Here is a 13,719-nt window from a genome sequence, read left to right on the forward strand (position 1 = left end):
CCCTGTTGATTTGCGCATCATTGTAACCATTCAATTGCAGTGCTTCTTTAACATACTTAATTTTAATTCTCAATCTATTACCATCTGACATTTTCTTAGCCCGATGTATGAGTGTCTTGATGAGAGAGAATTTCTGTGCGGGGTAATGGTGTGACTCTGCATTCAGATAGGCGTCAGTGTGCGTTTTCTTTCGGTAAACACTGTGTTATTTTATCATTTCGACCGTGCCCGAGCAGAATATCCAGAAATGGGAAAGTTCCGTCAGCTTCCACTTCCATTGTGAACTGGATAGACAGGTTTTGCGAGTTGAGATGATTTAGCAATTCGTCAAGTGTATATTTGCCGTGTGGCCAAACCACCGATGTGTCGTCGACACATCAACACCAAGTAGAGGGTTTAGTGTGCTTGAAGCTATTACTTTGGTTTCAACATCTTTCATGTACAAAACAGGAGTATTTTTCCACAAATCTGACTGTCGCCTGATGAAGCTAGTTGTAATAACTGGCAAAACGTCATACTCAGATTGTAAATGTTGTGGCTTTTCTCTCCCACACACCGGTGTGCTGTACTAGTCATGAATTGGCATTTTCTGTTGATGTGACAAACCTTACTAATTGGCTGTGTCGAGTGGTGGCGGGTTAAACGACACAACATTTATATATTTACGCGATCTAACCCCCCCAAAAAAAACATGCATTGTGGATGAGTTATTTCAAATTCTTAAGAATAAATTGCACTTATTAGGCACTATTCAGAGTTTATATCTGGCCTGCATTTGTGATTGACTAAGTTTTGAAAGTCCCTCTCGGACAATGGTTGCCGGTGAGTTTGTTTCCCTTCCTGTTTTGGTCCAGTTCATGTTTTGTTTCCTCTGCGGGATTTTTTTCTGAACCGGGTGAGGAAATGAAAATGAAAGAGAAAGCAGATTAAAATTGGGAAATTACAACAAAATCTGAGGAGGCGATATAGTCTTGGGAAAACGCGAGCATTTAAGTTAACACACAAAGACAATGCTCATCCGTGTACACTTGGCATACTAATGGGGGAAAGTGCTGTTAACAAAGACCTTATACAAACATTTACATCCTTAGATACACACGCAGACACGCTTTATGCACGCACACATGAGTAAAGGACAGGCCTAAACCTAACCCACCACCCAAATCCCCCCCCTCCCCAAAACCCAACGACACTACCACTCATTCGCTTCTTGAATGAATTTGATTCATAAAGTCTTTATAGCACGTCGGTGGTGTTAATCCCCCCCCCCCCACGCCGTAAGTGGAGTCAAGGCTTGTGTTTTTGGTTTCTCTATTTTTACATTTCTATTTCCATGTGACAGTCCAGGGATCACTACCGAATTTAATTAACGATTTAAGGGCTTTGAAATTGGATCTAGCAAATATTTCTCATTAATTACACTTTCTAAATATGGACAATCTGACATGTACATTTCCATTTGATTTCAGCCGTTTGCTCAGAGGGTAATAATATTATGTTTACCGGTCCCTTTCACAGTCTCGCATTGCCGCCGTTTAAATTCTAGGTACTGCAACCAGGCTTGATCTCCCATTTTTAAATTGTATTGGCCATATGTGAAACTGTTCTATAAGTAAACAGCACCGGGGCAATATGTTCAACCCAGTCATTATATTTATGATTCACCACATGAGATAACATTGTCCAACAAAGTCTCTCAACCATACCATCTGTTTGGTCACTTAACAGCTGTTCTAGGGGTGCCCTCATCTATGACATAATGCATCTACAATGGTACTGGCCAGAAGCATGACCCTGTGAGGGGCCCATGTTACTGGCCACCTTGTAGGATATTATATTAAAACTACTAGTAAATATTTATTTATGTTCTTTGTTTTAGGTAAGGGTCCCAATATGTCCATTGTGACTACTTCATTTACTCTTGATACTGAATAAATTTCAACGGAACCTGACTGGGTTCTGGACGTTGTTTTGTTTATGTACATTTTGTACACAGTGCTACCCATTGTTCTACATCTTTACGCATACCTGGAAAGATATATAACGGGTAGCACTGGTCATAAGCAATATATATTTAAGTGAGCATATATAACGCCGTGATGCACTGCATAAATATGAATCTTGACTTAAAGCTTTTGTGACTGCAGGAATTCATATTATTTGGGTCTTTCGGTAAAGTCACGTAGATAGAAAAAATTATAACAATAAAATAATACAAATAAAAATTTAAATAAAGTGAATAAAAAATAATAAAAATATCACGACGTTTTGATCGCAACACAGGCAATCGTCATCAGGAGAAAAAAGAGGGAGAAAGCTGCTGAGGCAGGCTGTTTTAAAGGTTTGAAATGGGTGTAGCCCAAGGGTCATAAATGAAGTGGGCGGGGCTAGTGATATTAAAGTGAGAAATTTGCATGTCAATGTAAGGTCTGAGAGCTACCTCCACAACGAGGGCGCAGAGGTGGCCATTGTATTGTGAGAGATTAGCATGTCAATGTAAGATCGCAGAGCCGCCGCCGCCACATCGAGGACACGAGCGACGGCGGCTGTGTTAGTGTGAGACATTTAACCTGTTAATGTAAAATCAGAGATTAGCATGTCAATGTAAGATCGCAGAGCTGCCACATAGAGGACACGAGCAACGTCAGGCTGTGTTAGTGTGAACCTGTTCATGTAAAATTAAAGAGTCAAAAATAACTGCTAACATCGGAAGGTAGGATGGAAACATCACAGCCAGTTATGACTTAAACTGTTTAATAACGTCCTTCCAATGATTGTTCAGTTTGTACCCATCTCGGTTGAAATTGTGTCCATGTCTATATATCTGGATGGCTTCATGAACGAATCTTTGTTGATAGCCAGTGGGTTTGCAGAGTACCTTCGTCTTGGATAACTCTATTTCGTGTGAGCCCACCGCATTAAAACAATAATCAGCCACGGCTGAGGTATTGGTCCTACCGTGTTTCAGATCTGCCTAATGTTCACGAACACGGTCCCAGACATGTCGCTTAGTTTCCCCAATGTAACAACTGCCGCAGACACATCTTAGTTTGCCTGTCGGGGATCACATCCTTCACAGATGGGATCAGATCACGAATTTTATGTACTGTGTTAAATCGAACCTGGATCTTGTGTTTGCTCATGATTTGGGAATTTTTTTGGCGACCCCTGCTATCTATGGCAAGGTGATGGTTTTGATTGGGTCCTCAGATGGTTCTTTCCCAGCGGTTGGGGTGATAGCTTTAGGGATTGTGTAGTCTGAATATCCATTCATCTTGAGGGCTTGGTGTACATGTTCCAGTTCACTGGCTAGGTCGTGATGGTCAGAAATACATCGAGCTCTATGGTATAGAGTTTTGATGAGTGAATTATTCTGGGATGGATGGTGGTGGGAGTCAGGTTTTAGATAGGCCTCCGTATGGGTGGCTTTCCTGTAGACTGTCCCATTGAGCCATCTGATCTTTTTTCGATTAAAACATCCAAGAATGGTAACTTGCCATCCTTTTCCACCTCCATGGTGAATTTGATGGCTGGGTGTATGGAATTTAAGTGGTTGAGAAATTGGTTCAGGGTTGGTAGGCCATGTGGCCAGATGACAAACGCGTCATCCACAAGGACGGACGTAGGGTGGATGCCTGGATGGCATGTCTCAAAATTTTCCATTAAAACATTGGCTACAACAGGAGATAAGGGAGAACCCATTGGGGTACCTTCAACTTGTTTGTATAATGTTCCATTCAAGGTGAAACGTAGTGATATTTTTCTTATTTTTTATTCACTTTATTTTTATTATTTTATTGTTATTATTTTTTTCTTCTATCTATGTGACTTTACCGAAAGAACCCAAAGAATATGCACAAATATGGTTGTGTCCATGATACAACACACATTTGCGCAGTGTCTCTGGTACAACAACATTTCTACTTTTTGTCAACGGATCAATATCCATCACCAGTCCCTGCCACTCCACATCCTTACTTATCTCATCTGTCGAAATGTTTTATTGTTTATTTCCTCTCTCTTCATCTTGTTGCAAGTGAAGAGGAGACTTGAGCTGGTTAAGAAGGATCTTCATTTGCAAGGCAAACTCACACCACACTTCCACTCGTCATCAATAACCAACCCTGTACCCTCCAACTTCTTTCCCTTTAACAACCCGTCTCCCCCCTTTTCCGCCAATCTCCTCGGGTTTCCCACCCTTTGTTAATCCTTCTCGCACCAATCCGATCAGTGTCCTCCACTCAATAATCAAATTGCATGTTGTGCACGGCAGTGCTCCCGTGATCCCTGCCCCTTCACCCGTGGTTGTGTGGTATTTGTGTGTGAGGGTGTCCAGAACATCCTCTACATTAGTAAACCCACTCTCGAAATGTTAGTCATAAATCACGTGGTAAGATCATCCCTTGCCAAATATCCATTACCGCTTGTAACTGATTTTTTTTGCGATAGTATGTATGTGGCGTCTGATGTGTGAAATGTTCACGAGAACGTGAACACATCCTTTGCGTTATTGCGTGATGATCATCACACTATTGTAGAACAATTGTGCGTGAAGTGAAATCACGGCAGCAATTGAAATCCCACCGCGTGTGTGGGAGACGTGGCTAGCTCAGCGTGCTGAGCGAGACTCCTACAATGTGGAGTTGTATAACTTATGCTCAGGTGGTGTAGATTGGTCTACATCAGGCTGTCTCTGGTGTAGACCGATCAGTTTCAAGGAGAATGCATATATTACACTGTGTAACTTTTTTTTTTACTTTTTTGTTCCTGGGTAGTAAGTGTTATTTCCTAATTGCTTATGCCTCAAAAGTACAGAAAATGGCTATTATTCGCCACAAACTTTCCGTTTGTGATCAGGACATTGATATTTAGAAATTTACCTATTTTCCAGAACATTCCAGATAGATTCAGTGCTGAGTAAACTTGGAGTAACTTCTCGAAGATTCTAGAACTTTCCAGTAATATAAATAGTAGTATAAATGCAGGGGCCTTAAGCCCACCAGTTCAGTTTAGTTCCAGCTACATAAGTGGATACATATCTACATTTTTCTGAGGTGGCATTAAGAGGCTGCAAGCATCCGGCAGACGCATTTTGCTCTGCCTGCGGACAATTTATCAAGACGAGAGCGAAAGAGTATTCTGTAGAAGCATCTGCTAAGATGTGTGATGCCTACAAGGCATATTTCGGCATGCCTGTCGGGGATCAATACAAACCCTGGGCACCTCATTTCACCTGCGAGCAATCAAAGGAAGCATCACCAACCTTTTTTCAGCTTCTTCACCCGTCAAGATGGGCTCTGCTTCTGCCACAATGTGACCAGTCTGTTCGAGGCAATCGGAATCGCCTGTAACCAGAATGAGTGGCGCCTCTTCAGTGACAGCTCATCCAGGAGCCTCAAAGCCATGCTGCTCCATAATGGTAACAAGTACCCGTCTCTTCCCCTGGCTCACTCGGTGCATCTCAAAGAGGATTACAACAGCATCAAGACCTTGCTGGACGCCTTGAAGTATGATGAGTACGGCTGGGAGATCATCGGAAACTTAAAAATGGTGGCATTCCTGATGGGTCTCCAATGCGATTTTACCAAGTTTCCCTGCTATCTTTGCCTTTGGGACAGCAGGGACACCAAGATGCACTACCACAGGTGGGACTGGCCACAGCGGACCGAGTTCTCTGTGGGGAGGAGCAACGTCAAGTGGGAGCCACTGGTGGACCCCCGGAAGGTGCTGATGCCACCACTGCACATCAAATTGGGCCTTATGAAACAATTTGTCAGAGCTGTAGATAAGGAGTCGGCAGCCTCCAAGTACCTTCAAGACTTCTTCCCTAAGCTGTCTGAGGCAAAGGTCAAAGCCAGTGTCTTCATCAGACCACAGATAAAGAATATCCTGGAGTGCAATGAATTCCCCAAGAAGCTGACGAGTAAGGAGAAAGCGGCTTGTAACAGTTTTGTCGCAGTGGTTCGTGGCTTCCTGGGCAATCACAAGGTCGAAAACTATGTGGAGCTGGTTGAGACTCGGGTAAAGAACTACGGCACAATGGGCTGTAGGATGTCCCTCAAAGTCCATATCCTTGATGCTCATCTTGATCAATTCAAGGAGAACATGGGAGCGTACTCGGAGGAGCAAGGCGAGCGCTTCCACCAGGATATACTGGACTCTGAACACCACTACCAAGGACAGTATAACGAGAACATGATGGAAGACTACATTTGGGGGCTGATTCGTGAAAGTGATTTACAGTATAATCGTAAATCTCGAAAAAATACTCACTTGTAAATCTTTCGTAGTCATTTTTGCTTACTTTAGTATAAATACATGTTAATTTTGATTTATATGTTGTTTTTTCTGACTTTATGTGAACGAAAAGACACAAATTCGCCCGTTTTCTCATTGAAAATAGGTACATTTCAAAATATCACTGTCCTGGTCACAAAGCAAAGTTTGTTGGGAATAATAGCCATTTTTTTGATACGTTTTAGGCATAAGCAATTACGAAATAACACTATCCAGGAACAAAAATTGTGTTACATTGTGTTATCAAAGGATGTTTTGTTTGCATGTTCACCACAAGTACCACGTGTGGTTAATGCAGACTTGATTCCTAGCAAAAGGTTTCTATTTGGTGTTTGAACATCTTAACACTTTTGATTTAAAGCTTTCGTGACTGCAGGGATTCATATTCTTGGTTATTTCAGTAAAGTCACGTAGAAGGGAAACAATAAAACATTTTTTTATCGTTTCCCTTCTACGTGACTTTACCGAAAGAACCAAGAATATCTTAACACCTATTCGTAGCTCTTTCGGTAAAGTCACGTTGAAGGGAAACAATAAAATAATAAAATATATATTATTATCCCTCTATGTGAAGTTTCCCTTCAACGTGACTTTACCGAAAGAGCTAAGAATATGAATTACTGCAGTCACGAAAGCTTTAAATCAAAATCTTAACACCTATTTTATTGCCAGAAAGAATAAAACCTATTCTTATTTTTCAAAATGTGGAGTTGCTGTGTTGAAATCCCACACCTGCTGCCTCTTGCACGTGGACTTGCAGTCGATCGCTAACCAAAACCCCAACTCTATCCTGAACCCAAACCCTATCCATAACACCATCCCTACCCCTAACATCACCCAAGGCGTTTCTGTCGACATGTTTGGTCGATCTCCGCTAAGTGGGAGGTCGCTCCCTCCCGCTACTCCCATGAGAGCTGCCTCTTATTAGCCGTGAGCACTGCAGACCTTTGCCTCAGTTCGGGCTCACAATCTCACCCTCCTCCCTCTATGTGAAGTTCCCTCGCGGTTTGGTGTCCTCCTACCCCACATCCCCGTGTGGAATAATGAACAAAAATAGCAAAACAAACCCCGCCCCACCACCACCTCTTTCTTCTCTTTCCCTTAATCTCAAAATGCGCCTGTGCTCCTGTTTGTGCAGCGTCTTGAGATGCAGTCACGCTCAGGTGATTTGATTCTTTCGGTAAAGTCACGTAGGTATAAAATAAAATAAATAAAATCACGATGTTTCGATTGCAACACAAGCAATCATCATCAGGTGGGAAAAGCACAGCACATACCGAAAGAACCAAAGGTAGTTGATTTATTTACATTTTCGACAGGTTGGCAAAGTTGTGGTAAAGTCACCTTGGAGTAACACTGCGAACGGATATCCAGGAAGCAAGGCAGCTTATTGAGTAGTGGTCGGCGTTTGCTATTTTATGGGAGTTGACGTACGAACATCCCTCTCAATACAAACTGTCATTGGATATTTACTCTTGTTCATGGTGAAGTGGCAGCCAAGGGGGGGAACACACCAAAGAGACCATCCACCAAGGGATATTGAGCGATGATATCACCTCGTGTGCAGGTTCTAAATGGATTGTTGCATCCCAGGATTATGAGATGACAGCTTGGGGAAGCCTTCACCCAGCAATAAAATTACCATGACTAATGATGATGCTTAATGAGAGTTAGTATGCAGGTGTTCTCCAGGGTCTCACTGAATAGGATACGCAGACACACACTCAAGGGATATCAATAAGGTAATTGTAATCATGATTCTTAGAACATCAGTATCCAGCTTCACACTTATACAATTTCATAGTATAGGCAAAATAAAATATTTTCCAAAACGAGTAACATAGTTACATACGTAGCATGAAAGATAATCACAAGGCACATGCACACCAGAAACTCGAGGAAGAACCAGATGACGAGTTATAACTTCTTCCATCGACTGGTGGATAAGGGCCTCGCCTATAACAATCTATTTTGCACGTTGGTCACCACCCAAAGCATGTTCTAGGCTTGCCCCTGTTTGGCTTCTGAGATGTCATGATATCGGGAATTCGAGTTTTTAGATCCAAGGAACATGCAATTTATCTCGAGCTCGATACAGTATTTTAAAGTCGTTCATCAAAACCTGAGGTCCGATATGAATTAATTTGGCTTCACATTGTTGCAGTATGGCCGTCTGAACATCAGGCACTGCAAATTAATGCCAAAAATCTCAAAGATGCCATAGTCTGGCTCTATGAATTGCAGTCATCGGTGATAAACGCAATGTTTTTATTTCTTTACAAAATTTCCGCAGTAGGTTGAGGCAACCCGATAATATCTTTAAACAAATATTTACTCTCTCCAACGTATCTTTCTCGTTCCACAAACAATTCCAAGCATTATAAATACTACAAAGGCATTCGCCACCGTTATGCAGCCAGTCATCCTTGTTCCCCTTGCTTGAATCTGCGTGAAAAGGCATTACTACTATAATGAGCCAAGAATGTGTGTTTGTGTGTAACGCGCGTGACGTCACTCCACATGCCGCACCCCCCCCCCCCCCGTCATGAATATTCATGAGCGGGTGGATTTTTACACTCACGCAGGTCGAGCGGAAATATTTTTTTCCGCAAATTCGCTTTAAGTTTGACGTTTCTTTATTGAAAGTGAATCTAATAAATTATTATCCGCAGCAATAAAGTGCATTTGGTGTCTTTATTTATTTCTTCACTTGAGACAAAAGGAAAGTCTAATTTATGCTTCTACATTATAGTAAAATAGACATTTTTCAGTGATTTTCCAGATATTGTATCGAATTCCACTTTATTTCAACCCGAGCGACCGAAAGCAGAAGAGAATAAAGTGTCAGAGCAGTGAATTTGAACAAATTGATCAATTATATACGGTGCTACAGTGACATGAAGTGAGGTGTTTTATGACATAGTTTTGTGCCAGATTCACTGCCATTAATACAGTGCTACTGTGAAATGCAGTGAAGTGTTTGATGACGTACTTTTGTGCAAGATTGACTGCCATTAAATTTACACAAGATACAATTATACTCTGCTCAATTTTCTCGTAAATATTACAGCTTCCGTCCTAGGATGGGCAAACAAGCTCGTGCCATAATAATATTTGCTATCATGATTACCGTTGTCATTAAAATCAAAACCTCGTCATCCTCTGTAACATCGATTACTAATGTTCACTGCACTCTTTATCAGAAATTTGCACAATATTTCCAATGTAATTCTAAACGCATGAGGCACTGTCACACCAGACTTGCTGAGTGACTTCACGCACTCTACTGCCACCTACTGAATTTTTTAAATATTAGATCTGGTGACAAGAACACGTACATGTGGACGGATACTATTTGTCAATCGACTGCTCAATTAGGGCCTCTCCATGCTATGTGGGTCGTGGGGGTTATTTGAACAAGTGTTTTTTGTGGCAGAGCACTCGACTGACCATAATTCCTCCAGGGCTGATCAAATATGCACCAAATAGTGAAACATCAAAAGCCGTTACCTGATGGGAGACTGGTCCCTGCTATGGGGATGTGTAATTTCCACCACTGGTTTAAGGTGGCCAAACAAGACGTGTCAACTAAATTCTTGTTTCAACAGATATCATGTTTTACCTTTGCTTGTCAAAGCCCAAACCTCAACTTATTTTTTTAAATAACGCCTGTCCGAATTCACGATTGTCCAGATTTCTCCTCAAATTAAATTATTAATTCGAGAGGTTAATTAATCAGTGCTCGTTATCACCAAATCACCCAGAATGTGTTCGTTCTCATCAGAAGATAAATAGGGCACAGGGCTGAGTCTGCATGGTGCTTGAATGGGTAACTACCATGTGGTGGGCAGCAGAGGGCAGTGCAGAAACATCCACCGTTGTAGTGTACTTTCTATGCTCCCACATGTGTATGTGTTCCCCATCTTCAGCCCACACTGATCAGCGTGGTGAAATATGGTTCATACAAGAATTTAATCGACAATTGTCTGTGGACCTAAACCAGTGGCAAAAGTTACTCATTCCCATGGTGGGGACCAGTCTATCGATAAGGCGACTGCTTTTAATTTTCCACTAATTAGTACGGATTGTATCGACCATTGAGGGATTGTAGAAAGTCCAGCGCTCTGCTACAGTACCACGCTATAGATGAGGCCATGAAGCTCGCACACAATCGGTCTATACTGAAACAAATGTGAAACAACTGCTTGGGGCACCGTAACTCTCGGTGTTAGCCTTTCTTCAGGCCGAGAAGACTGATGTGGAATGCATCTGCAGGCAAGCGATCCTTACCTACATTAAGTTTAAGATAATTACATGGGACCACAAGGAATTTGGACCACCCTGTACATATAAATGTCAAATATGTGTTTGTCATTGCACATACTTTATACTGTACTTCTATAAATGACAGCACTTTGACAGCTGTTTTTACATATTCGAAGAGTTCAAAATATATGCATGCAGAGTGTTTGAAGCGTCAGCAGATTGCATACAAAAACATTTTTGTTTAGCAATAATGTTAAAATTAAATTTCAACGACTCTCATCAGTCTTCTACCCGGATACGTCCATTCACATTGTCCAGATGTTATCTGAACACCCTCGAGCAGGTCTTCGCAACCGCCAGTTTTACACCTCCAAAAAACTCCTTTTACTTACCAGGTGAAGCCCACTGAGCAATTATCTCTTTTTCAGAAGCGACCTGGCGATAAATCATATCTCAACGAAGTGGCGTAACATGTAGAGATGTATAGCAGCCAACTAATCTAAAAGCATGTTTCTAAATGTGGAAAGGAAAACCGGAGGACCTGGAGAAAAATCCACGCGACCATGTGGAGAACATTCAAATTCCAAATATGCAGGCGTCAGGGTTGGGGCCAAACCCAAGACCTCCAGCATACCAGGCGAGGGAGATAACATCTCCTAGCCACCGCGGCACACAGGTTACCAGGTCTCCTCATTTCTCCCCTTGTCAGTCAGCATGCTTTCCCACACAATCCAAGCTTATTCATATGACGCCATTGGTGTCTTCATCACATTTAATTAACCATTATTTAAAAATAAAATATTGCTGACTGGATTAGCTTAAACCAAAACCAGATTATCCGTATGATTGAGGACTGGGAAAAGTTGACGGATATCACTACTAAGGCTGTGAACATGACATCGTACTTAGACATCTATCATGGAAGATGGATTGGCTTTAACATTACGGAGTATTTGGTTAGAAGAGGGAGGCAAAGATGGGAACATGAGGAGGCTCTTGGTTCATTTGCCAAGAAAAATCTTTTGCTCAAATAAACATTAATCGCTATCACCAAATGAAGCCATCAGGCCAGGCAGAAATTAAACATTTTCATGTGGAAGACAGAATAACCATAGGACGACCACTGTCGAATTCCAACAAAGTAGCACTCAATTATGAATGCAAAATGCAATATGGGCTGAATCAATACCAAATCTGGAATTTAAATCGTAACTTTTCTATTGTGAGTCATGTACTAACTACAGTGCTACCCGGAATAACAAGTGGGTAGGTTATGTAAATACTGTTGACAAAGCACTAATTGTTCATTTGTAGTGAAGGTGATGGTGGGGCTTGTTTCAGGCTGCCAAGTTGTACTGAATCATTTGTGAAAATCGAGATTGTCATCACATGATGACCGTTACTTTTTGTCATATCTGGAATTTGGGGGAAATTAAGGGCGGAACCAAATTTAATGTGGAGTTTATTGTAGCGTCAACTTACCATACTTATTTGAGAACCCAGTGTATTTACAAGTGGCCGATATTCGTCTCTTGGGTCACGTGAACACTGGCAATGAGAGGTCAAGTAAAGGCCGCGCAACGAACATGAATGTGACGTGACACACACCGCGAAGACTGGCAACCTACGCATCCCCCCTACCAATTCACGACAAAATTAAATAACCCACGTTGACAAAGTTAACGCTGCCAAACATCCCAGTCCAGGCAAGGCCCTGTTGGAAGAGCGTCTTTAAACTCAGCCAATGAGGCTCTCCTGAATGAATAGTTCAATTTTAATCTGCAATTTTGAGGTACTGTGTTTTGTCTTGGTGGGGTTTGGGGCTGTTGTTGTTTTGCTGCCTTGCCCGAGCTTGTATTTGTTGAAAAATCTGTAGAGATTTATGTACTTGTGAAATTTGTATCTATATACTTTCTTTTTAGTGACTTTTCTGTATTTTGCACTCTTATCAATATTTTCGTATTGTTATACCTTGCTGACCTGCCCCCACTGGACATGTGTGAAAAAGAGCTTCATAGCTCATCGGATTCCTCCAGTCTAAATAAAGTCTGATTCTGATTGGAACTCAGGATCTCAGTGGTGCCAGTTCATGTGGCTATTAATTACATATTTGACTATTGGTGGACAACGATGAGGTGTGAATTGCGGTGATGGAGGTTTCCATATCCCCAAATGAATCAAGCACTCCGACACCGAAACTGCAGGAGCAGCCTGGGAGAAATTGGAATACTGTATTCACAATGTGTGTCCTTATGGCTGGAATTCTGGAAATCCCTGAAAGAGGAAGTATTGCTTTCCAATTTTTTATGACTTTATATAACCCGGCATGCAAACAGGATGACGATGTGTTAAACAGCAATAATAGATTTTGATTTAAAGCTTTCGTGACTGCAGTAATTCATATTCTTAGCTTTTTCGGTAAAGTCAAGTTGAAGGGAAACAATAAAAGAATAAAATATATATAAAACAATAAAAAATTCTCACGACGTTTCGACCATAACACAAACGGTCATCATCAGGTGTGATGACGACCGTTTGTGTTATGGTCGAAACGTCGTGAGAATTTTTATTGTTTTATATTTATTTTATTATTTTGTTTCCCTTCAACGTGACTTTACCGAAAGAGCTAAGAATAGCAATAATAGAGGCAATCTCAGAAAGAGACCGGATAAAGTTGCAAACAGCCCGAGCTTGGATTATACTGGATAAACAACACAATTCGAAGGTTATAGCTATGTTGACAACGACCTTCTGACACAGGCAGCCTTAAGGAGCCGTGACAACAGAGCCACTCAGAAGTGCTGTGTAGCCAGTTCATTAATTAGCAGTCAACGCGCTTGACCAAAATTTGCAAACTAGGTTTGCTGCCCTCTTGTAGGATATAAAGTTGTTGTTGTTGTTATATTAGGGCACATGTACAATAACGTGTTGACTGAAGTTAACATTTTTATTTAAAGCTTTCGTGGCTGCAGTGATTCATATTCTTGGTTCTTTCGGTAAAGTCACGTTGAAGGGAAACAATAAAATATATTATGAGAATTTTATTGTTTTATATATTTTTTATTATTTTATTGTTTCCCTTCAACGTGACTTTACCGAAAGAACTAAGAATATGAAGTTAACATGTTTTGCCCTGTGATCTTTATTGAAACTCAT

The sequence above is a fragment of the Petromyzon marinus genome, chromosome 3, assembly GCF_048934315.1.
Source record: "Petromyzon marinus isolate PM22_M1 ecotype Great Lakes invasive population chromosome 3, UKy_Petmar_22M1.pri1.0, whole genome shotgun sequence".
NCBI lineage: Eukaryota > Metazoa > Chordata > Hyperoartia > Petromyzontiformes > Petromyzontidae > Petromyzon > Petromyzon marinus.